The sequence below is a fragment of the Ambystoma mexicanum genome, chromosome 3p, assembly GCF_040938575.1.
Source record: "Ambystoma mexicanum isolate Mex_15411 chromosome 3p, UKY_AmexF1_1, whole genome shotgun sequence".
Classification (NCBI taxonomy): Eukaryota; Metazoa; Chordata; class Amphibia; order Caudata; family Ambystomatidae; genus Ambystoma; species Ambystoma mexicanum.
The window spans coordinates 716,890,983-716,913,510 of NC_090925.1; the positions used below are offsets into that span (position 1 = coordinate 716,890,983).

General features: G+C 43.0%; 2 protein-coding genes across 6 annotated transcripts in view; one reads left to right on the top strand and one right to left on the bottom strand.

The window, feature by feature from the left end:
- Positions 1–22,528, bottom strand: part of CDC25C (cell division cycle 25C) — a 553,873-nt gene that overhangs the window by 518,077 nt on the left and 13,268 nt on the right. For 3 of the 5 annotated variants that reach the window (XM_069651568.1, XM_069651571.1, XM_069651567.1), the window contains exon 2: positions 5,307–5,405. The exons of 1 other annotated variant lie outside the window; for it this stretch is intronic. The gene's annotated coding sequence lies outside the window, so the exon portion shown is untranslated. Of the gene's footprint in view, positions 1–5,306; positions 5,406–5,497; positions 5,581–22,528 lie in introns of all 5 variants that reach the window. One more of the 5 variants, XM_069651569.1, reaches the window with a different exon arrangement.
- Positions 1–22,528, top strand: part of LOC138580770 (oocyte-specific histone RNA stem-loop-binding protein 2-like) — a 743,835-nt gene that overhangs the window by 176,654 nt on the left and 544,653 nt on the right. The gene's annotated exons all lie outside the window — the stretch shown is intronic.

Below are 22,528 nucleotides of genomic sequence, written 5' to 3' on the forward strand. Positions count from 1 at the left end.
GGAAAGAAATGAATATAAACAGAATAGCAGGACTGTCACAAGGCAAAATAAGTTGAAGAAGCAATTGAAAATCTAAGGTAAACAAAACAGAGTGAAATACAAATAAAGACAAATATGTCATCTGACAATGCAAATGGAGACTCAGTTCAAATGGCAGCAGGAACATTATTAACCATGAATCCAGTGAGCTATCTAAGCCGCCCAAATCCTTTTAGTCTAGAGCCACAAGAGAATCTGGGTCAGAGATGACAAGAATGGCTTGATGAATTTGAACGTTTCCAAAGAGCAGTTGGAAATCAAAATGCTGTAAACAAGTTGGACATATTTATAAATTTAGTTGGTAATGAGCCAAACAAAGTCATAAAAACAATACCTTCAGAAGAAAAAGCCACATATCAACTTTTGGTAACAGCCATCAATAGTAGACTAATAATTCCAACAAACAGACTACGAGAGGTATATTTAATCAATGTACACAAGGTCTGAATGAGTCAATTGCTCAATTTGCATTGAGATTACAACGTAAAGCAGTGTATTGTGACTTTGCAAATTACAACGATGAGGCCATACGATTGAGAATAATTGAAGGATGCTTGTCGTCACAGTTCAGAAAACATCTGTTAAAGAAACCACTTCCACTGAAAGAAGTTTTGGAGTTAGCAAGAGTATATGAGAGAATGGATACTCAGGCAGCAAATATTGAAAATCCAAAGAGGTTGGACACCATTGCTGCAATAGGACAAGGTATACCATGGCAAAGGAAATATTCTACTGGATCATGGGCAATGAGTCGTCAAGATGGATGGAATAGTTTTCGTAGAAATCCAGTGGAAAGACAATGTTACAGGTGTGGATTTGAGTTCCCGCACAAAGGTCAATGTCCTGCTTTGGGTCAATTGTGCATACAATGTGGACAGGAAAATCATTTCCAGACAATGTGCCAAGAAAGACTAGTGAAACCTATATATAGACCCGGCGCACAAATGAGTTCAAATCGCAGATATGAGGGTCAAAGAGATTTCAATGTAAGAATTCCCAGAAAAGGAGGGGATGAGGTAAAGTGGATTGTCGGGAGTAGTTCAACCTATTCAACAAGGATTTGTAAGAGATGGCCAATCTGCAAATAGAAATGCCTGAGCAAGGATGTCTGGAACAGGAATTGGCTATGAATTCCTATTAGGTTTCAAGTTCAGGATGGAAAACAAATAGAAGATCTGTATGAGAACCCGCCACTAAAAGAAGATGTGAGCAATGATCAATATCACTATCAAGAATATGATAGTGATAGTAAAGAATATATAAGGCTGATATATGACAATGGTGATGAGAAAACAGCCATAAAAGTTACGGTAAAGCTAGGAGGACCTGAAATACCATTTCAGGTGGATAATGGTGCAACTGTGAATGTAATGAGTGAAAAGGGGTATTCTGCAATTTCAGCGTTATATCCTTTAAAACCATCAAGAGCACACATTTCAGTGGGGTGCCACACAACCACTATTATCAAAGGGACAATTTCAATGTGATTTGATTCATAATGGAAAAATGTGTAACAGTTAACATAAAGTACTCCTGCAGCGGGAAGATGTCTCATTAGCTGCAAAACTGCTACAGAATTACAACTCATTGCTGTTAAGTATGATCAGTTGGAAAAGATACAAGGGTTTCCTTCACACTGTCAAGTATGTGCTCTTGCAGAAAAAACATTGGATTTGGAAAAGGTGAAAGAAAAGTTTCCGAAATTATTTGAGGGTGTTGGAAAACTAAAGGATAGTGTGATACACTTACATATTGATCCAACAGTTTGCCCTTTTCCTCAGCATCCCAGCCGCATTGGGTTTCATTTGCAAGCCAAAGTGTCCAAAGAACTACAACAATTAATTGACAATGATATTATTGAGAAAGTGGATGGTGGTCCTACTCCATGAGTGTCTGTTAGTATTACCTAAAACAGATTGTCTTCGGTTATGTGTGGATATGAGGATTCCTAATGCAGCGATACAGAGGGTGAGACACCCAGGACCTAGTATTGAGGATATGATAATCAGGTTGAATCAAGCTACTAGATTTACAAATTTAGATCTAAACCAAGGATATCATCAGTTGGTAATTGATCCGGATTTGAGACCTATAACCACTTCTACAACACATGTTTTTTTCAGGTACAAGAGACTAACTTGTTATTTCCTCTGCAGCATAGATATTCCAAGAGAGAATAAGAAAGGTTATTGCACCAGTAAAATGTGCATTTCATTATAGTGATGATATATTGGTATATGGAATAAATCAGATTCAACATGAAGCGTTGGAACAGATATGCAAGATCCTACAGGATAATAGATGAACACTAAATGGCCCGAAATGTGAAGTGAATAAGAAGAGTAAGATTTTTCAGACATTTTCAGAGAAAGGAATTAAGGCAGATCCAGAGAAGGTCAATACAATATTGGGGTTGGATTCTCCCAAAGATGTGGCTGAAGTGGGATCATTTTTAGGACTGACTGGATATTGTGCGAGATTTGCCCAATTATGCAACGATTACTGATACATTGAGACAATTGTTAAAGAGGGATGTGCCATTTCAATGGAAGATTGCAAAGAAAGCTTTGAAATGATAAAAAAAGAATTGGCAAATGACAGACAATTGGAATATTTCAATCCCAGTTGGGAGACTGAAATCCCAGTGGATGCAAGTCCAGTGGGTCTGGGTGCTGTACTTGCACAAATAGAGCCAAAAAAAGATAAAGTGAGGAATGCCGTGGCTTATGCAAGTCATGCTTCAAGTTCTGTTGAACAAGCATATTCACAGGCAGAAAGTCTGGCAACAGTATGGGCCTGTGAGAAGTTTAATCCTTTTGTAGTTGGAAGGCCATTTACTTAAAGACAGAGGAGCTTGATGGTCTGTAACTTGTTTGGTAATCCAGAGTTAAAATGCAGCCAAGAATGGAAAGGTGGGGAATTAGTCTACAAGAATATGATAACATCATTCATAAACCGGGGAAGGAAGCCAACCCAGCAGACTACTTGGAGACATCCAAAAGAGGTGGCTGAGAATAAAATGCAAATGGAAGCAGAGGAATATTTGTCATATTTGTCTCTTAATGCATTACCAGTGGCAGTGACCAAAGAGATTCATGGAGAAAAGTAAGGAGGACCCAACAATTCAACTGGCTGTCAAGATTACTAAAAAAGGTAAATGGAAATGCTGGAGCAAGATTCAAGTGGAAGGTGGTGTGGATAAAAAATTGAGAGGAAAGCCAGAGTGAGCAGTGAACTGTCAACTGAACAAGGATTGCTTTTGAGAGGAAATAAATTGGTAGCTCCCAAAAGTCTGCGGAAGATACTTGTAATTCTGGCACATGAAGGACATCAGGGAGTTGCAAATACAAAAACAATTCTCAGGAATCAAGTGTGGTTTCCTTATATGGACATCATTGTTGAAGATACTTTTCAACAATGTGTGGCCTGTCAAGTGACTAGGTCTGGAAAACATCCTGAACCGCTGCGAGTAGTACCCTTGCCTGATGGTCCTTGGAATAGAGTAGCAGTTGATTTCTTTGGCCCACTTGAATGTGGATATTTACTAGTGGCTATAGATGAGTTTTCACGTTTTCCATTGGTAAAGCATTTAGAGTCTACTGCTTTTCACCATGTCGCAATAGTTCTAGAAGAGTTGTTCAGTGACTGGGGTATCTCGAATATTGTCAAGACTGATAATGGGCCACCTTTTCAAGGTCAGGAGTTCAATAAATTTGCCATACATCTTGGTTTTAAACATCAAAAGATCACACTGTTATGGCCACAAGCTAATGGAATGGCTGAGAGGTTTATGGACACTATAAAAAGAACTCGTCAGAAGGCAATTGTGGACAATATGTCAATGCCACAGGCGATCTCAGATGTTGCGAAGTTATCCTAACACTCCTCATGAGATGACTGGATGTTCACCTTCTAGTTTGATGATTCGATATAAACCTAGAACTAGGCTTCCTTAGATGGAAGACTATACACCTATGGAGGATGATGAGATTAGAGAAAAGGACAGATTAAAAAGGAAAATAATTAAGAAATGGACTGACATCAAGAGGAAGTCAAGTGAAAATAAATTGAAAGTGGGAGATTTGGTGTTAGTGCAACAAAGACAGCGTAGAAAACTGGACTCCAGCGCCTTTGCCATTAAAGATTTTGAAGATTAAAGGTCCCCTGGTGACTGCTGAGTGAGAAGAATGTGCGATAACAAGGAATGCTTCTTTTTTTAAAAGACTATTTTATGCTGGTGATGAAAATATGGATAAAACTAGGACAAAGATGTCGGATGACCTGGATTTTCCTTTTTCTGGTAATTTGTCCATGAATTCTGTTGATAATCCTGATCATTCTGTGGTAGTGGAATCAGAGCGTAATGTCAGTCCTGAATGTCAGGACAGATAAGGTGTCAGCCTTGTAGAATGAGTAGACAGCCGACTCGTCCAATTGAGCAGATGTAACATTACCCTGCTATATTGTAAGTATACATGTATTTGTTATGTGATGGGGATGAACTATGATAAGTATGGGGTGGTTGTTGTGTATTGCCATTTAATAATATGTTTGTATTATCTAATGTTCATAGAATGTGGAATGACAATGGGGGGATGTTTTAGAGAATTCTGGAATGGTGAAAAGGGCAGTTCAAGGTTGCATATAAAAGATATGGTTGTTCTATATCTGGCTCTGGTGTACTCAATTTAATACAAATGGAACACATTGTTAAAGGATATTTGTACCGGGCACTATCACCACCGGAGTGGTCCACTTGCATGAGAGTGCACAGCAAAAAAATACACAACGAAATAGGCAATAACGATGGATAATCAGATAAGATATTTCATTGGCATCTTAAAACAGAAAATCATCCATATGAACCTTGCAATCTAAATATTTGAAATGCAAAAAATTATAGTAACTTGACATGAAAAAAGGTGAAAAGGGAAAACTAAATGAAATTGAGTGCACAGTGCAAACTAAAATACAGCATCATAAATGAGGTTTGATAAAATGTTCAATACCTAAAAGTGCTGCAAGTCAAAATAAAAATGTATATGAATATAAATTAAACATGAATAAAAACGTAACTAAACAAGAAGTCTAGATAAAGTAATAGTATTTCAATTCCTAAAGATGGATGCACATCCAAATGACCCACTAGCCAACTACTGCATAAAGTGCGGGCTGCCTCTTAATAGGATACTGTCAAACAAAAACAAATCTATATAACTACGCATTATCAACTCACTATGTATTTCAGTTTACCATGTTATGCCTACCTTCGAAAGAAACTCCACAGACAATGCAACGGAAAACCATCGATCCACGGCTGTGTACCGTAAATTCTGGAAAGTTTATTGGACCTTTGTATACGGAGTCTGAAATTCAGAAGGAGAAGTTTGTGTGAGAAACAATGCACACCGACCGTGACCCACGTGTGCTAATCGGTCCTCTAACAGGATGTATATACCTCTATGTCAAATCTTCGAGGGATCTGTGCAGCCTCTGCTGTAGCCAGAAAATGACGGCGTCAAGTCTCCAGTACGAGTGAAGCTGAAGGATACATTAGCATGAAGGGGCAAACAAATCTTGTGATTATCCAAAGACGATCAATCAGGGCTCTTACAAGCAATGGAAAACCAGGCGGCCATCTTACACAGTGGCCCTATATCAGAGCCTTGTATTCATAACCAAGGTAATCATGCATATGTTTTATTTGACACAAGGAACTCTCAAGCTATGAATCTGCACACACTAGCGACATTATGTAGCAATTGACGGGTACTCTATCCGTATGTATGAATACTAAAACAGAGCAACTGGTAGGTCAAGGGGCATCTCTAAATTTCAAAATGTATTGAAAGTTCTCCAAATGTCATTATATGGAGTATATTAGATAAGCGTTACCTCTAAATGAACCTGGGTGTGACCCTTTGCGGCACCAATCACAAAATATACTGTGTGAACCAACTTCAGCATCTCATTACTCCACGTTATACAACAGGCAAATATTCACATCTTCAGTCTGCCCACAAGGCACATTGGTGAAAGTACATTTCGTGACTAATCGCATCACTTTTCTTGTTTTACCCATTCGTAAAGCCAATTCTGGCACTTCATATAGGAATTGTCCATTATGTCATCCCAACCCTGAGCTCCCTTTTAACAGACATTGACAAACAGTGAACACCATTTGTTATCTAGATCTGCATACATTCTGTATAGTTGCAATCGTGTTGGTTGAAAAAACATATCATGGAAGATGACATCACTTTTCTTGTATACACATTCAACGAATCAGTAAGGCATTTTATACAAATAAGGTTTGTTATGCATTCCCAACCTAGTGCTCCATTAGCGACCAATATTCATTTGCATCTATTTACTGTCTAGTATGGGCAACTAGTATGGAGGAAAACCTCCATCTAAATAAAAAGGAAATATTCCTCATTCATTCCCTTTGGATGAAACGTCTCCATTTAAAGGAGATAAAACATTTCTCTTTGGAGTAGGCGGGTATTATAGTCTCCTCCTCTCAGCAGGGGTTTGACTACCTCCACTATTTTAAATTTGTATTTGTACAATTGTATGACGTTTATCTTTAAAGTGCTGTGCCACTGTAGACGGCATGTTGCCTGTGCGGACATTAGATTTATGTTCTGTCCAGTGGTCTTTTGCCATTCTAGCCGTTGTCCTACATACAATATGCAACATGAGCGTTTTATGATGTAGATGACCCCTGACAGCATACATGTGGCGTAATCCTCAGTCCGATTTATTTCCGTGTGGGTGGGTGTGTAATAGTCCGTCTCCGGCGCATTGTTTCGCAGACTTCTTCTGAATTGCAGATTCAGTATACAAAGGTCCAATAAGCTTTCCAGCATTTAGAGTACACAGCCGTGTACCAGTGGTTGTCTGTTGCATTGTCCGTGGGGATTCATTTGAAGGTAGACATAAATCTGTACACTGAAATATATTGCGAGTTGCTAATGCAGAGTTGTATAGATTTATTTTACAGTATCCTATTAAGAGGAAGCATGCACTTCATGCAGTAGTTGGCTAATGGGTCCTTTGGACGTGCATCCATCCATATGAATTGAAAAAGGTATGGTTTAATAGAAGTTATTGGGACCTTCAAAGTGGTTTTCGTTGGTTTGCAAAGTAAAACGGGTGTGGTCTTGGGTATAGCTATGTTAATACATGTCACTGGTGAGCACCCTTAACATACCAGGGGGCCTCGGTGATCAGTATTTGATTGCAATATAGGTGTTTGGTGAACTGGGTAGTGAGTCTGGTGATGGCAGACTATATTGTGAACCCTTGGCATGTTGCCCTATTCATACACAATTTGTTGTGGTGGGCTATTTAGGTATTTCTGAATTAAAAGTAAAGTTGTTTGTTTACATTAAATATAGCTCCTGAAGGGCATTGAGCCCCCAAAATCGCATTACATCATCCACAGAATTGTAGGAATTACACACTGTTGGCTTAATCATATTAAAGTGGATTATATATTTTCTTTAGAACATTGTTCTAATAATTTAGCCAGTTATCTGGCATTACGGTGTGCAGGGGATGGGAGGGCTCAGACTGGGACCTTTTTTCATGTATTCATACTTACTGCTCCAACTCAGTTATTCCTCCCCTGCACCCAGACTATATACAGCACAGCAAATGATTATCTAAGACATTGATTACTTTACGAGTGCATAGTTACACTTTAATACCTAATTTTTTTAAGAAAGGATGACCAAAGTTAAGGCCAGTAACAACCTTAACGGGTGAAAAGTTCTTGGGGCTTCACCTTCTCGAAGAACCATAATATTGTACGCAAAGATTATGTTCCTTAAATCTTCAAACCTCATACGGTACACAAGACATAACTATTATAATTAATATCCATCTAATGCAGGGTAAACCAATGTGATGGAGTATTCCATGTCATACCTCATACGATGTGTATGCATTTAGATTATGGTGGTTTTGATTCCACCAAACCGCCAAACATAAGACTTCTGAGATCCCAGCCCCTGATCCTGCTTGCCAGCCCAGCTAAGTTTTCAGTGTTCTATATAATTTATACTTTTCTCTTCTCTCCCCTTCTACCATTTCGTCGATATCCATTAGTCCTCTTAATGGCATCCTTTGTTCAAGTCTTTCTTTCGTTACTTTGAGTCCACTCTACTCCCTCCTCCACAAGCTGTGTTATTATCTACAGTGGATGCAGAGCACTTTTGATGCGCATCATTATAGATTCTATTTATGAAAAAGATGTTCAGTTATACAGATCTGTACGTTTCTCACCAAACCAGACAAACTTTTATAAAAAGCCACGTTAAAGTCTTGGAGGCAGAAGTAGTCAAGATTTTATCAAACCAATCAGAAAAGACAGGCCATTAATAAGACCTGCTACAGTCACCAGCATTAAACGCCAAAGTAGCCAGATGTAATATGGTGGCCTGAATCTTCAAGCGAGTTAGACTAGAGAACTGCTGGTGCTATTCAAGTGCAAAATGAGGTTACTGCCAACCTGATCCTCAACTAGATATGGTAATCTTAAATCGCCCAACTAATAACAAAAGTAGAATGACTGCTTGCTAACTGTGGAGAAAGGGAGCAACTTGGAATAATGGATTGCAAATGCTGAGACTATGATTAAGCAGTGCAAAATAGCCCGCTCAACACTAAAAACCATCACGCAAAAAACAGACAATCCACCCGGCAGTACCCAAAACTCTCCTTTTGCCAACATCTCCTAAGATATGGACACCCCTTCAGTTCAGTATCTGGTTTAGTTGCGATATTTTACTTCTGTCCTCATCCTCTGTAATAATTACTTGCTTGTGCCGGTCATGAAATTGTATATTTTTCCTTTTGCCCTCTATTGGATATTGTCGGCAGGCCTCAAGTGCAAACAGATCCCTGCCCTTCCTTCTAGGAATTCATGGCCACTAATGACTATGCCGTCATTGGGTCTAGACCTGTCAAGATCTAAGGTCCACGTGGATTACTATACCTCCATCCCCAAGTACCAGTCAGAGAATAGCAAACAACTTGCCGACCGGTTATTGGGGCCACAGGTGGCCGGAACAGAGCACACCGGGTCCCGGATGGCTGTGGGGATACCCAATGACAGCCTTGTACTCAACTGTTCCCCCTGAAGGCGTTGTGGTTTGGGATAGAGGAGATGGGAGGGAGCCTCTGATGACAGGGTCCACCTTAGTCTAAAGAGGCTTAAGAGCAGAGTTCACCACAGTACTGGATTCCTGATTCTAAATATTCAAGAATACCAAAGGTCAAAGGAGAGAGAGGAAGTAATCCAGGTAAGCACAGTCCAATGGTCTTAGAAGTTCAGGTAGGCAGTCCAGTTTAGCAAACAAATCCAAGAGGGCAAATCCAAATCAATATCCAAGCCAGAATAACTGGGTCCAAAATCCAAAAGGTTGTGGTAAACAGAGTACAGAAATTCGCCAAACGCCGTCAAACAGCTGAAAAACAGTAATCAAGGAGATTGGGCTTCTTTTATCTTGTATTTCCTGGTCACGTGACCGCGTTTTGTGATTGTCAGCCATGAGGGGCGGTACTCCCGTGTGACTATGCACCATGGCAACCACCAGCACGAACTGGTCCAACAGCACCAGGGGTGCCACGGTACGCGGTAGCCCCCAAGCCGCTGGATGGGAGAGACGGAAGGACACCGCTGCCTGCACTGCCGCGTGATAAGACCCCGCCATGCTGACGCGCAGTCGGGCCAGTTAAGTGCTTTGATCGAGGCATGACAAGACCAGACCTCAAATTTGCACTCACCATTGGCTAGTGATAATTGACTGATGGCGAGTAAGAAGTGCTGTGTACACGTGGCAAACTGAAGGGGCAAAGGGCAAGTAACTTCATGTCTGGCTAGATAGTAGCTTAAAAGGCCAATTTTGCACCCTGCTTTAGACATTACCAAGCCACCCATGTTTTAAGGTTATCAGGGGAGGGTTTTGGGAGGTGGGGGGGGGGGGGGGGGGGGTTATAAAAGCTGTTTGACTGTTTTGGTTTTTGAACGAGCCAGACTTAGACCGATTGAGCGATAAACCCTGGTGACCATAATATAGCAGGTTTGGTTAGAGATGCCACTGAAAAACAGGTACATCTGGAGTTCGTATTCTGCTAATAAATGCCATCTCATTCTATATGCTAAAACTCCCTACATGTGTATATCGAAACAAAGCTGTAACACTGGTTACCAAGGCAGAAACAGCTGCTAGTGCCCATTCAAAAGGTAACCATCATCATTGTGTATTGAATTAAAATAGTATTTAACAAATTCACCAATTTTAAAAAAAAATCAATACTGAAAGCATGTTTTCCAAGGACAGACTTGCTTACACTATCATTTACAAACTGTTGACATGCCTCACATCTATTGTGATCAGCATCAGGACAAGAAATATTCTATTGGGGGGCTATTATATATAGAGATTATTTTAGGAGATCGGATTATAATTAGCATGGACCACATTCTGTTTCTTCTAAAAGCAATAGCCAAATAGATTCAGCAATCTCAGTAATCTCAATCCTTGCAGTCTACACTTAGGGGGAGGGATAAGGGTCAGTGGGCTGGTAAAGTCATCCCAGTCCTACATAAAAAGACAAATGCTGACAGGTAGAACCACAAGAATTCGGCCTTCAGGACACCAGAAAACATCAGCAGAGTGTAGCGCCCACCTACACCAAGAAGCATAGACAGAAACCCCAAAACCACCAGAAGCACTGCTACACCAAGCTCCAGAAGTGTCTGCTTAGCAACAGGGATCTCATTACATACAGCTTCCAACTCTGAAAGTGACCAACAAACCCGTTGAGCACTGCTTTTTTTAAATCTCTCCTTCAAGAAAAGCCTCCATCCATCCATCCATCTTAGACACATTCTTTGTGCCTCACGGTCATCGACCAGTCATACATCGATATAACAAATCCACAATGACTCATGAGAGGAGCTGTGCAATTTCATGATGGAGCCTTGAAACTGAAGCCGGATGTGGATGTTATCTCATCTTGAGCATTAAGGCCTGGGGCTCACTTGAATGTTTTTTAATATGTATTTTTTTATTTTTTAAAGGGCACTTAACTCCTCCAAACTTTTCATTGGATATTTACCAGTAGATATGCAGTCCTAAAAGGGTAGAGCAAGGACAGCAACCAGCTAAGCAGTTAGGCACTAACTTAAGCATTAAGCAAGGTCTCATTTAAGAGCATGCGCAACACGCTGTCCTTGCTGCCAACTACCAATACTCACCTATGCCTCTTGCACATGCCAACTATATCTTTGACTCCAAATATTTTGTACTGCAACTCCCATCAGCTCCCTCCATCATAGTCAATGGGGAGGGATATCCACAGGAGAAGTTGAAGGCTATTGGTCCTGGGGCGGGATTTCAATATGATCTCAGATGCCGGACTGGCCCTGTAAACAGAATGTAAACGGAATGGACTCACAAATACCAAATACCACTGGAATGGTGTGTCTTTGCAATACATGGCAGGAATGGAAGTCTGGGGGTTGGTGGGGAAAGGGGTTCATATTTTACTCACCAGTCCATTCCAACGATTAACCATATAGATTACATAATGGTGAAATGCTTGAAGGGCTACATAATTCCTAAAAAGGATTACAGCCTAATGGAAGATTAAGAGGGAGTTTTGCTCTTTGGAGTCAAAGCTGGTGGGGGAGGAGGGCTTGATAAGGAGATCTGCGTCTGCAGCTACAATCCAAAAAAAACAGCAATCATGGATGCTCCTGATGGTAGAGGTTTTTAGAACACTATGCTGTGTAAAGCAGAGGTACTATGAGAAAGGGGACCCGGCGGACACTGCAGTCAAAAAGTTTGATGGCGCAAAGATTGGAGAGGATGGTCAACTGACAGGTGTACATTGAGAGGGAGACTGTTCAACCTAGGAAGATCACTTAATTGGGAAAACAGTCATCTGTACAGGGCAGAGGAGGGAGTTGGGCGGAACAGGTGGTGGCTGGGGAGGGAGATTGGGGGGTTTGAGGGGAAGGAGGAGGAGTACCTGAGGGGGCTGAAATTCCCAGGACTGATGAGACATAGGGAGGCTGGCAGCCACAATCAGATGGTGCCCTTAAAGACAGGGGGTTATACAGAAATATCTAAATACATATATAAGAAAAGACAGGACACAAGAAGGGGTTTAAAAGCTTTTAATGTGTGTGCTTACTAATGGACTTACCCTACTATACCAAGCTCCTCACGATGGCAGACACATGGAACCATGGGACTGAGTGACTAGGGATGAACTTACCTGAAGAGGACAGTTGAAAAGCGACAGTTGGAGGAAGGGACACAAGAGAAAAGAAACTAAAGTACAGCAGAGAAAGGAAAGCAGAAGGAAAGGGAAAATAAGATCAGCATTGCCTGGTGGGGGTAGGGCAGGGTGTCGCTGCCTCGAGCAGCTCCCCAGGGTCTCCTGAAAGCGCTGAGCCAGGCTGCATCTGCCAGTTGCAGCCCAGCATGAAAGTAAGCTCGATGACGCGTGGGTGGTGCAGCCTGGGTGAACATTAACGCCTGCAGCCATGTGTGGGGGTGGACCCTGAGCAAGAGCGTTGCCTCGGAGACAGTGGCCCACCCGCTGGTCAGCCCGGGCGGGCCCGAAGATGCAAAGGTCCGGGCCATATGGCAAAGCGGCCCAGAGGAGAAAGTCATCATGGGCTGCATGGCAGGCCGGGTGAAGACACCAGTCGTGTGCAGGGTAAGCCCGCCAGGCAGGGCGGGCTGTGAAGATTAAGAAAACGCAGACTGCACAGACCGGGAGCATGCAATGAATTGGAGGAGGGGGGGGGGAACAAATGGGCCTCTTGACAGACAACATACTTCCACTTGTGGAACCTCTAATATGTGCCAAAGCTTCTGGAGGGTAGAATATGGAAAGCTCTCAGGGCAGCTATCGCAAATCCACCTTGCAAGAGCCGGACAATGATAAAGCGGACTTGCAGTGCTTCCCCCTTTGAGATCCAAAGGAATTCCATTATACTTGAGCGCTTAGCCAACTATTTACCCAGAGGGAAAATATGCCACTTCGTCGGGCATTTCTCTGAATTTTGCTAAATTAATCATCAACGGTTCTCGTGGTCCATCAGATGCTAAAGACTATTGTTCAAAGAAACATTTACTTAACATTTCTTAGCCTGTTCGGACTCAATCTCTGCAAGGCCGATGCATCCTGCAAGTGGCTTTTCAGTCATCAGTGTCAACTTGGGCGTCAGAAAGTAGACTACCATACAGACCCTTTGGGGACTATGATTTTGTCTAAGCATGTGAATCGCTGGTACTCCACAAGTAAAACAAGACCATCCACAAAAAGAAAAGCTCTGCCGTTGCTTTAAGGACTGCAAAACACAGTCTGCTTGCATATGAAAAATAATGCTAAAGTCACTATCATGATCACAGTTCTTAGCTATTAAGCCCAAGGAACTCTGATTATTCAAATACTGAAATCCTAAATGCAGGTCACAAAGTCTAGGACCTTTGTTTCAATTTGCAAATGATCTTAATTATTTGGATCCAATATTAACATGATTCAGAAAAATATCCATAAGGAACTGTGTGGTAGTTCCCTCTCTGGATCCACTTGCGTCAAGATGGACTAAAACTGACTGGTTCCATAAAGTCGCAGCGGACTCAGTCCTCCCTCTTACAAGGCTCGAAGCAGACTCAAAATCTGACTTTTTGCCGGGAATTACTAGAGCTGCATGTTTGGCTTCACCCATTGATTGATTCTCTCGACCAGTGAGTGATCCCCTGTTCTTGATATTAGCCTATGTTACAGTCATTTGAAAAAGTCCTCCCAAGACTCAAGTGTGCTCAGTAATCCCCAAAGCAAAGCAACCCTGGGTATCAAAGGTTTTACAAAAACCGACTACCTACACAGTTTTTTTGAAGGCTGTCAAATTCTAGACCTGTTGTAGTCAGGGTTGCCTCCTGAACATGAATCCAAACCCACCATAGTAAATGGCTGATATTTTAGCAAATGGTGAGGACTGTGCTTTCTCTAGTGATGTTTGATTCAACAGAATATCATACAGTGGATCAGAAGATGCTCATCTGTCCTTAAAACTGTAGCTGGGCTTTCAGAACACGCCGTTACCTGGTTCTGTTGCTTCCTTACCAGAAGTCTTCAAGCAATTTAAAATAGGGCCTTATAATGCCAAGTCTATCCCTATGTGTTGCAGTGTCACTATGGTCGCCTTTGTTTAAAACATACATAAAACTGCAGAATACCATTATCCAGAAAGAACCATTATCCAGAAAGAACATCTTCAGTTCCAATCATAAGTAAAGTTCTCTGGCCAGCTGACCAGGTTGTCCCAACTTGTGTCATACCTCAGTGAGGTTCAGCACTGGAAGCATTGCCAACAGCCGCCAACTGAACACTACGAAGACTGAGCTAATCTTACTGGGACCAATTTATTTATTTGCGTTTATAGAGCGCTCACACAGCCCAAGTGCATGAAGGCGCTGTTACAAGAAGATGTCTTAGTTGCAACACAGAGGTTGGCGTTAGGTTATATTAGCTGACATACAGGAATTATTTACAATATCTAGGCCCACATACATTATTTACAATATTTAGGTAGGTGTCTTGGTTACAGTTGCCCTTCATAGATTTAGATAAACTTGACTGTTTATCTCATTACCGTGTGCGGGCTCAGCAACATCGTTCGAGCAGCAGGGTTACATTAGTGCTGCGGTCGTACAGAATCAACTTTTAGGCAAACAGTCTGGTTTTGACATCCTCGTGTAATGCAAGATGTGAAGGCTCACTTCTGATGCAACACATTTGCTAAAAGAAGGTCAGCCCCCCCCTACCACTCCCTTTACTATTTAGTTTTTCCCAGTGCTTTTTCTAGGAAAGTAAACTAGCTGCTTATACACACCATTCCATTCTTACCTCAAGCTGATCATGCAATAGGGGTGAATTTGCTGATCCATTCCCTTCTACATTAAGCCAACGCTTTATGCAGGCATTTCCGAATATCTCGAAGCAGTCTTCAAAAAGTCCAGAATTAAGCTATTCTGTTCATCGTCAGGCCACCTAAATTATCAGTTGGCCTCACTGGTTTGGCGGTACCTGAGCGTTAACATTGAGCGTTATTAGCGTTAACATCGTGATTAGTCGGGCAGAAACCCCTGTATAACGAGTCGGCGGACACGCGCATATTTTCCCAGCCTTAACGCCAATACCACTCTACACAAATAACGCTAACACCCAAAATCCCAGCCTAAATCGGGTTAGCGCCGCCCCACTTCGTGGTAATAGCACGAAAGAAATGGGATCTATGTGATGACTGCGACGGCTGAAAATGCCAACTCTTTGTTTTTTAAAAAAAACCTTTACACTATATATGCAGGAGGAGGACCCCCCCTCCCTGAACCTCCATAATATTGCATCATATACCCCCCCCATATGTGGTGTAAGGAGGGGGTCTAAAAAATAAACAAGTCTGCATTTCCAGCAGTCGTAATTGTGAGGGCGACATTTAGGGCCATTACCAAGAAATGCATTGCCGCCGGAACAGGAAACAGCGGTCATTTTGGAAATCTAAAATCGGGGCCCCTGGTAGTCATCCATAGCAACTGAAACAAAAATGTGTCACAGGAGCGTACAAAGGGCAAGTCAGCCCAAGTTTGCTAACTTAACACCCTCCCCCCCCAACCCGCCTCCCATTCCTCCCCTCTCGATTCAGGTCTGACCACTCAGCTAAACTCTCCTCCATTCTCATCCTTGTAGACCTTCAGCTACCTTTAATACTCTATCAGCCCTTCCCCTCCTTCAAGCTTTCACTCCTTGACCTCAAGGATACCATATTCAACTGAGTTTCCCATCTCCGACCACTCCATCTCATAGGAAATCCAGCAACTCCTCCCCAACAACCCTCTGTGGTCATTCCTCAAGAACTGTCCTACTAGGCCTTCTACCATATACATGTCCCTCAGCAAACTAATGTCCTCCTCTGGCCATCACTTCTTCACTGACTACACTCAATCTTACCGTTCCCTTCCTTCACCCCTGTATCTTGCAAACCCATTGCCCACCATCGGTCACTGGATGGATCAACACTGCTTCATGCTAAACTCTACAGACTGAAGGCTTCCTTACTCCAACCCTACTCTCCCGACCACCATACCCATTGCTTGCAAGCTTCAGGTTCTCCGATAGTGACCTACCAGTACATCACAGCCACTACCACCTCAGCCAGTCTAAACCCGGCCATTAGAAAAATACACTCACACTTCAAGTACTACTCAAGTAAAACCCTCAACCCTACTCTTGTGCTCAGAAAATTGGATTACTGCACACATCTCCCCAGATCCCCCTCCCACACAGCCTTTGCCTACCATCAACACATGTGATGGTCACTTTGCAAAAATCGCTCTTTAAATTCCTGCAACTCTATAAATCCATCTTTGTCTTGCAACCACTACCTTGTTGGAAATATCTTGCTGTATGCCAACTCCCCAATACTACTCATCTCCTCACTACTCATCAGCTCCCACCCCTCCTACGCCGTCTCCCACTTTCACTCCTCTCGTCACACTACTGGAATACTCTCCCCTCTGGCCCACGAAGCTAGATCAGTGAAACAAAAAAATAAAACACAATAAGTGTTCAACTGCTGGAAATGGAAGTAGAACCTTAAACCCTCCCTTCCATTCTCCAACTCAAACTAACCGCCAAAATCCCCTTCTGCATGTGATCTTCATGACTACGGAATTTGTAAATATGGTAGTACTGGCCTGAGGCCCATAATGTTACAAAGATTGCAATGTACTATGTGCCTGTCCGTGGTTTACGTTCCTATTCTTACCACTACACCAGGTACCAATCATTCAAACCAACAATGCTCGTAAATACAGTCACCTCAACCCAAAACTGCCTCGGCTCTTATTGCTCACTTTGCAAGTCATTCCGATTTCAAATGACCCAGTTACTAGATCTATACAAATACAAATGTTCTAGTTACATCACACGTCAGGGCATGCTGTGGGCATTTAAGGATCATACAGCCGATGGGAGTGCTTAATGATCTGTCTCAGTGGCATGCATTGCCCGTTTGGAAAGGTGATCTGGAGATTAGGGGCCTTTGGATGGTGGTGGCATTGATTCCACAGCCTAGTCGCCTGGAGGAGTGCATCTCTGCCTCTGGATACGGCACCCAACACCATTCAGACTTCATAAAGGTCAATACTGACTAAACGTGCTGGCTATCTTCCACCTGGCTGGCCCGCAAAAGCGACACCAGAGTATTCTGTATGTCCTGCAGCTCAGTGAAAAAAACAAGCAGGGCTATTAATAAAAAAAGGCCTTGAAGTCCTTTGAGAAAGACTGCTTCACTGTCGTGCTAACAAAGCAAGTGTACTCTTATGCAGGAAAAAAACCTGAAGTGAGACATTAAACACTACACTTTGAAAATAGGTGCAGGTGGATCTAGGTCATGGGGCCTAAGCCCCACCCACCTTCTTATCCCTGCCTCCTCCTTTCTACTCTTAACTTAGATGAAGTGCGTCACACCAAGGCATTTCAAGTGAAGGGCAGACAAAGAAAAGGGCAATTCCTGTTTGGATCAGGAGGATCCAAGACCCAAACCCCTGCTCTAACAGGTAAGCACGCCTATTCTTCCTCTGTCCCCACTGGCCATCCCCACCATCACCAGGCAACGCCAACAGCACTGCCCCTCCTCTAAGGTATGGACTCTGCAATTCAGTACCCTCACCCACATCAGCACCCCCTCACCATCCACAACACGTACGTTGATGTCTGCCTACATCCGCTCAGCTGTTACCTATGCAGAAGACATGCTGACGTAACCACTTCACACTACCTTGATGCAATCAGAGATCTGGCCGGCATCCACCTCCATCCACATTCTAGATCTTCTGTCCCAGATGGCTACAGCATCAAATAGACCGACTGAACAAGACAGTGGAAGGCCTCGCAGTCATCCACAAGACCGCGTGGCCCTGCACCAGACTGGACGTTGACAACATTGGCTCCTCCGAAGTTCTCTCCAGCCACTTCATGCTCTCCCCGCACACAATCAACTTACATCTCATCTACAGACCACCCAAACCCAACACTGCCTTCATCTGAGACTTCACCGACCTGGTCACCACCATGTCCCTCACGCACACCAAGATCTTCTTAGGAGACTTCAATCTCCCAGGCAACAAGGCCAACAAACAGATGGATGCTCTCCTCGGCCTTCAACAGCCTCACAGCACACAAAAGATCCAGCACACAAGCAAGATAACTTCTGCGACCTACTTACTGCACTGCCTTCCCTCCACTGCAGCTCTCCTTGACTGGTCTGACCACCTGGCCGTGCCTTTCAACATCGTGCACGCCCAGCAGAAACCCATCAGACAAACCTCCAGGTCCTTCAAGAACTTCCCAGTGGAAGCCCTCACAGAATACTACACCAACCTACCCCTCACAGGGACCGAACACCCACAACCAAACTGCGACTTTACTGGAAAGAACCCCACCGTCAGCCTCCCATCAACCGACACATGCCTCAAACAAGCCTGCAAACTTTAGTCAGCACCCTGCTATGTGCAAGACCTCAAACTCAGCAAAAGTGTCTTCAGGAAACGAGCAAATCTGGCGCTGCTCCAGGACAGCATCTAACCTGGGGCTCCTCAAGGACGACCAACCTGCCGACAACTAATCAACACAGCCATGGCCCCCTAATATGTTGTAGTAATATGCGGAAAACCAAAAACGGCACTGATAGAAAATTTCTACATTTACAGCATGAGCCAAAGCCAAGTATATTCTCAAGCTTCCAAAACAAATCGCATCATATCATAAGCAAGTTGGGTTCTTTTTCGTGTCTGCCCGATTCAAGTAGCACAATTTAAACAAACGGACTTTGTTTTCCCACTTTGTACAATAGACATGAAAAGATGCTAAGATATGAACATACGCATCAGTGATGGTAATCATATGAAACGTTTAAAGTAAAACAGTGATACCGTGGGAAATCAAGAAGACTACCACGTAAACCAAATCAGAGGCCTTAAATTACATCAAAGCTGGTAAGCCTTAGAAACTCTCCATCCCAGCTCGAAATTGTGGCTGACCATTTTGAGAAGCTAGTTATTCCTGTCATTTTGTAACCAGCTCATTCTTTCTGAAGAGTGCTAGAGAGATGGCCCACCTGATTGAAATAATCACCCGAACTTTACAATTGAATAATAATCATGAATGCGAAATGAAGCCCGCCTACACACGGGGCACCATAATAAATAGGGTACTGTGACAACTATTACTAATACATGGGCATTTATGTGCATTTGCAGAGGCCTTCCTTCAACAATCGTTGTGAAGTCCAGTCCTGCGACAAACTACAGGAGACTATATAACACGAATAAAATCAGGTAAACGATTAATAGGATGATGAATCACAGTTCCCAAAATGACAAGGCTTCTCCCTAGTTGTCTTTTGATAAGCTTCCCGGGTAGCAACAGTAGAGGGGCATTTAAAGATGCATTTTTTCCCCTCTTTCTAAAGCACTAACATTTTTGTTTTAAAACTAAATTCTAAAAGCTCACGCCTTGGCTCTATGAAAATATTACACTGGTCACCACTTCCCTTGTGGACATATAGGGTCTTGACAGAGTCTACATACAGACACCATCCTGATAAATTGTTAATTCATGGTGGATGTCAACAACCCAAACTTTTATCCCCGCCACGGGACGAAATTTCACTAAAATACTTAATTTTGTTGTAGTGTTTCACGCATTTGTACCAGAGGGGTAGTCAAGACATACGCACCAATTAAAGAAATTATCCTGCCCTGAAGATGGCCATCTAATCCATTGTGAAAAGACACTAGAGATAGTGCCTAATGTATATCATTGGCCGAAACATGTTGAAGATCTATGTGACTGATGAAATTTAAAAAACTCAGTGCTTGAGCAAAGTTCAAGTCACTCTGAAAAAGTCTGTGTTAAGTGATAGGCCACCATTTTCTAAATATAATTTGGTCCTCACCAACTCTTACAGAAACAACCCCGAGAGGCTCTTAAGACTACACCATGAGAGCATAGCCTTGCCAACACCCCATTATGTTCAAATATTGTATGTTTTCTGAATAATTGTGTTTGTTCAACATTTATTTTGTTTTTAATATATATGTAACTAATAAAATACATTTTTCTATATAGGACATCATGTGCGTCTCGTGGCAGAGAAATATTTTTTTTTTAAATGAAATAAAACAAAAAAAAATTAAATGGCCCTAAATTCGAAAAGTTGGTTTAAGTGTTTTGGTCACCAGTGAGAACCACCAAGGCGGAGAGAGTGGTTATCAGTTTCCCATTTTTCCTTTCTAGTTCTTTCCCCTAAGATCAGAGCACCACAGCAAAAGCAGACAACAGAAGTAGAGCCCTTGTCAAAGCAGTCAAGCACTGTGTCAACCCGACCCTGCCATACCACATCGATAAATCCATCGTCATCAACACCTTTGAGAAAATCAGCAAGATTCGCCAGCACACACACCAGCTCTGCATCCACTCACCCACCTTACATCTCTCCTTGCTAAATCTCTACACCCTGGACAACACTCTACAGAGCCTCAAGACAAGACAAATCCTCTACTAAAGAAATCCACTCTGGATCCCAACAGTCTAGGTAACTATCGTCCCATCACCCATCTTGCCTTCCTAGTTAAGGTCATCCAGAAAGCAATAGCCGAGCAACTGTAGTAACAAATAGACACCAACAATCTCCTCCAAACCTACCAATACAGGTTCAGACCCAGATGCAGCACTGACAGCAACCATACAGGTGGTAGACACCCTCAGCATCCTTAAGAACGGCACCTGCCTCTCGCTGATCCAGTCTTGGATGTCCAGTCATACTTTGAGCTCAACCCCTCCAAGACTAAATTCCTACTCCTCACCAACAGCGAACACCCAGACCTGGCTATCAACCATGAACCCAGAGGGCTTCATACCCAACCACACCTCCTGCACAAAGTCCCTCGGGTTCCACATCTGCAAACACCTCTCCTTCAAGACATGCATAGCTAGGAACACAGACAGCTTGGTATCAGCACTCCTCCTACCAAAAAGGTCAAGCCCTTCCTCCCTCTGGTCAGCTTTAGATCCACCACTCTAGCACTGGTCCTATCCCACATGGATGGGAGCAATGCCCTCCAATCAGTCTCCCTTGTGCCCCTGAGCAGTGTCCAACACAGGCACATGCCTCATCAAGGGTCGACGCAGATATGACCACATCACCCCAGCTCTCATCGGCCTTCACTGGCTGCCACTGAATGCACAAATCAACTTCCAAGTCTTGTTGCATCATCTATAAAAGGCAGTCACTCAGCTACCTCGAGAAGAAACAGCATCTCTGGCGGACAGCACACCACCAGAAGCTAGGACACGTGCAGACTTTAAATTCACTGCTGCAAAAAGGAAAAGACCAGAAAAGCCTCTCTACCTACGCACCTCTCTCTACCTACGCACCAAGACTATGGAGCCCCCTCCCAGTCAGCATCAGACTCGCCCCAACGCCCCTACAAATCAGAAAAGAACTCAAGACCCACCTTTTCAATGAGTCTCTTCTCCACCAAACCTAGGCCATCATGTCACCGCCCACGCCACCCGACTAGACGCTGTCCGCCCCCCTCCTACGCACCACCCTGTATAGCTGTACCCCCCCTTTGTGCCCCTTTGTATCCGACCCCCGTTGTATACAGTTCTGTTACCTTGGAAAAGTGCTGCACTATGCATCTGTACTGTTGCATACCTCTGTAAAGCACTATGTTGCTTCTCAAAGCTCGGTCAGTGCTCACTAGAGTTACCGGGACCCAGATGCCCCATGTTGCAAGCTCCTGGCACACAAATGCATAAATCAGTCCAACAAAATACAGAACATGAGAAACTATGAGAGGGTGCATAGGGGACTGGTAGTGGAAAGTCCAGGGATTTTCAGGCACTGGATTACATGAAAGCGCTCAACTGATACGATATGATTACGATATGATTGCGCTGAAGAGGTTTTTAAGCACGAACCCGGGGGATCGAACCTGTTTCTCCATGTCTTGTTTCCAAGGCAAGCACACTGCCCACGAGCTATCCTCCTGAGACTATTGCAAGGAAGGGTGTGAAACTTTGGAAATTAGTGTTTCTGGATTCACTGCCCATCCCACGACTAAGGGTCAGAAGCGCAAGGGCATTGAATTCGTGTTGATGGAAACTTGGGCTAGAATAGAGACTATGTGAAATCAAAATAACCAGGCCCGACTACCGGTGAAATCTTACCACCACTCAGAAGGAAAAGTGTCCACTACCTTTAATATATATGGGCTAAGCATGCAGACTTCTCTTTTCCTATTGCAAAACACTCATGAACACCGTGGAGGCTGAGAGACAGGCATGGTATCAAGAGACTGTTTGAAAACCTTTATTAAATAAACTT